At 42.4% G+C, this 3,953-nt stretch overlaps 1 long non-coding RNA gene across 1 annotated transcript; it reads right to left on the bottom strand.

The window, feature by feature from the left end:
- Positions 1-362: 362 nt before the first annotated feature.
- Positions 363-3,665, bottom strand: LOC106943872 (uncharacterized). Its single transcript, XR_001424043.1, has 2 exons — positions 2,923-3,665; positions 363-1,439 (listed from the first exon to the last, which is right to left on the bottom strand). It is a non-coding gene; the product is annotated as an uncharacterized LOC106943872 (long non-coding RNA).
- Positions 3,666-3,953: the final 288 nt, after the last annotated feature.

The following is a 3,953-nucleotide window of genomic DNA, read 5'->3' as shown; positions in this document are numbered from 1 at the left end:
TTTTTTTTTTGTCTGAAATGTCTCTAAATACTGCAAGAAAGTTGCTGAGTTGGCAACAGGGGGATGACTATTGTTAACCTCGAATGTGACCTGGTGGGCCGGCCTGTCAGTCAAACCTCTATCACAGGAAAACAAAAGATGACAGTGGTTGATTTTTAGACCTTTGATGAGGTAGATAAGATCAGTGGATAAGATCAGCTTCACATGTAAATATCGGCTGATCACCAATCTCCCAAAATGAAGGAAATCGATACTAATAAATTGGCTGGCCGATAAATCGGTGCACCCCTACTCCATGATTTCCTCAAACTAGCCCAAGCTAACTGGCCCTGGAAACCAACCATTCTGTAAACAATACATTAATAATTTGTTGTTTATTATTTAGCTTTAGTGAGATACACTGATATAGTAGTTTATAAACTACTATATCAGTAGTTTATATCAGTGGGTGTTACACTGATGGGTGTTCAGTGTAACACCCATCAAAACAGAAACATCGGTATGTTGGCTGATAAACAAACCTGTTGGACTTACGGTATGCTGACAGGGCATGCCAAACCAACAGAACACCAGCATCAAGCAGAGATGGACTAAAATCTAACATCTAAAATAACGTGAAAGATCTTACTGTGAGATGGTTCTGGTATGGGAGCAGCTGGGAGAGGTCGCTGGGACCTTGGTTGACTTGATGGATGGGCCATTTTGATGGGACCAACAAATTCGACGAAGGTCCCTGGGAAGTCACCTCTCTGCTTGGTGCGTTCGTTGTATCCTAGGAGCCAGCCTAGACGCTCCGGGTACTCCTCAAAGCCATCCTCGTAGCTCTGCACTGACATTAGAGAGGCCTTGCTGATGGTCAGGAGGTCCCCTGGCTGCAGGTCCAAGTCCTCTTCTTGGTCCTTGGTAAATGTGTAGAGCACACGGTACTGGAAACCATCTGTCGCCATTTTGTTGAGCAGAGGAGTTCCTTTTTTCGTCGATAATGGAATCCTGCTCAGAAACTGAAGCTGCTGCTGAGTCACCAAAGGGAGGTGTTGGTGCTGTGGTTTCTAGGCTGGGGGAGCTGAAGGAAGGAGGAAAAGTCACCCAAAGCTTAGAAGCATTTTTACTAGTTTATAAGGTAGCTGCTGTAATGACTGTGGTGGCAGCGGCTTCAGAGCTGACCAGTGTTGCTGGACTGCTGTACTTTCCTCAGCTTGATACCGCGGTTCAGCCAAATGATGGAGCAGAGGGAGAGCATCGGCAACATATTCCTTTAAGTGGCAAAAACCGTGAGACTGGTCCTACTTTTGTGTTCTGATGAAAGATTACGAAAAGCCAACAGCCCGGTGTCGGTGGATCTCCACACTCTAAAAAGACGGATTGGAGGAAAAATGTTTGGAGTAGAGAGCTTTTTAATCCTTTAAGTTTGCTGAAATTCAGGAGAAGGAATAACTGACCTGCATAACAGAAACAAGAAACAAAGAATTAAAAAAAAATAAGTTAAACAAGTGATACTAATTTGAAAATAATAAAAAAAGATGTTACGAAACCATCACAGTTACAGCTAAAAAGATGACGCTGTTCGATAAATACCCAAAGAAAGGAGGTACAGACCTACGTGAAATGAAGCTAAAGCGATGCATGAAAATGGCGAACTGCGACAGCTCCATGCATCTGTGCAGTCTACACTTAGGAAGGAGAGATCAGATGATGATGTTGCGTCATAGCCAACAGCAGACTGTGACCTGGACTAGAGCCTTAGCTAAATTCATTCCCTCCGCAGAACACCTTCCACAGGAACAACAAGTTTCACTATGAAATAACCGTTCTTTCAAAACACACACCAAAAAGGCTGATGAACAGAAGTGGAAGGAAGGATTTTGCAGTATGAGCATGCAACCAAAGACAAGAACCACAAATCAGCCAGAATGTTCCTAAAAAGGCAGGATGCTTTGCCACAGTTGTTCCTACATGGGACAGAAAAGCAGTAATTGTGTTGATTCAGAACTATTTTGATTTGATTTAGTCAAAACACTTCAGTCACTCCATCATATTTATGCTATGCAAGATAAAGCTAGTTAAAAACAAGTAGTCATTAATGTGTAAAGATTTATATATGTAAATGCAGCAAATACATCATCAGGGATTATGTGTAATTGAAAACCACAATATACATAACTGCAAAGCCTAATGAAATGCACACAGCATATATAGTTTGTGCCGAGCATCTAAAAGAAAACAGCTTAAAAAGGTTGTTTAAAGTCATATATAAGAAGACTCTTCTAACTCATTCTGCCTAATAAATAAAAGGCGATTATTTTTAAATTATCAGTCTAAAAATCACAGACTGAAAACAATTTTATAGAATCCCTTATGGACCAATCAGAAGTCTATTTAGCAATCTAAGAATGAGACTAAATACAAACTACTGCTGCATTACATTTCAAAATAGAAATTATGAGACTACCATTTCCAGATTAAGTACGACATCTATAGTTTGTGGACCTGGCAAGGACTATGGTCCTATTAAAGTCTAAACGGAATGAAATAATGTCTGAGGAGCAGGAACAAGTAGGAATAAAAAGTGTGGCAGAATAGTGACTGCGATCATCCGGTTGTTTTGGTTTATTTGCTAAAACAAAATGTGGGGTCTTTTCCAAAATGGCTAAATCCGACAACCCGAAGGCCTGGTCTGCGAGGCCTGGTGTACGCCATCGTTTCAGAAATCTCCACGAATGGACAACATTTGCAGTGATGGTGCACAAAATAATCAGCTAAACGTCCAGTCTGCATGCATGAATCCAAAAGTGCATGCTTCTAAACCTTAGTCTAGCCTTTCTCTCTCCCCCATGGCATTCCAAATGCGCACACACGTTTACTGAAAACGCCTTGTGAAAAAGAACAAATAAATACCCAGATGCAGGATCGTGCAAAACTCACCCCACTTTTTGCTCAGAGAGAAGCTGGACAGGCTCAGCAAGACTCTCAGTCCCACATCTTCCAGATCGACAAGCAAGAAGTGCCAGGCTAGACACGTGGCACTGGCATACCCAACCACAGCCCGTAATCCTCACACCACCATCACCCCCCCCCCACCACCACCCACCCAGAGCCAAAACTCCTCTGCCTCATCTCTCCACCTGCTCCTCACCCCCCTAACCCGAGCCCATAAAACATGCAAAAAGTCCAGCCTTCTACTGTCCCCCCTCCCTTCGCTGTCATCTTGAGAAAAAGTCCTGTTGTTTTTCCAGTTGACATGTTTTATTTGTTTACGGTCAAATGAAATGCAGCACAAAGAAGGCAAAAAAAGAAAAAAATCAAAGATTTTAAAAAAGCTGAGCACAATGTAATAGTAAGTTCCAGAGTAAAACAAGTCCTGCAAGGTTGAAAAGAGTCTGTTACGGTCCAAGTGTCTTATTTCTGCATTACAGGTCAGCACAGCAGCTGGTCAGCTCGGCGTCCGTAGATCCATTCCCTTTTAGACACCTTCAGTCTGGGTAGAGAGCAGCAGAAAGCAGGAAACGGCAGAGTGGGAGACGAACAGAGCACTTTCCTACCAGCACAGTCCACGCAGCAGAGGGAGACCACAGGAAAATAAATAATGAATAGGCAGCAAGAAACTCACTGTTGCTAGAGAGAGTGAAAGCCAGTCCTGCACTCTGATTGGTCAATGGTCTGGCCATGTGCTCCATAGTCACCAAAGAAGCCGGGCAAATCAAGAAAACGTTCTAATATTAGAAAATGTTTCTAGGCAGTGATCAAACATCCAACCAAAACAACTCCAGTTTTTTCCCCCAAACTGAGCTTATTCAAATCTTTCACACCTAGGTGACAGATCATGATTTCATGGAATGGTAATTTTAAATAAATTCAACTATCCAAGGCTTGGGATGTGAAACATAACATGGAAAGACTCACGCCTGCATGTGATTTGAGAAATCCTCATGAGTCATGCTGTAATCGTGCAGTAG

Source organism: Poecilia latipinna, unplaced genomic scaffold, assembly GCF_001443285.1.
Source record: "Poecilia latipinna isolate Pla-1442-1.1 unplaced genomic scaffold, P_latipinna-1.0 Scaffold6308, whole genome shotgun sequence".
Classification (NCBI taxonomy): domain Eukaryota; kingdom Metazoa; phylum Chordata; class Actinopteri; order Cyprinodontiformes; family Poeciliidae; genus Poecilia; species Poecilia latipinna.
Note: the sequence above shows the minus strand (reverse complement) of the source record. Positions and strands in the feature narration are given on the sequence as shown.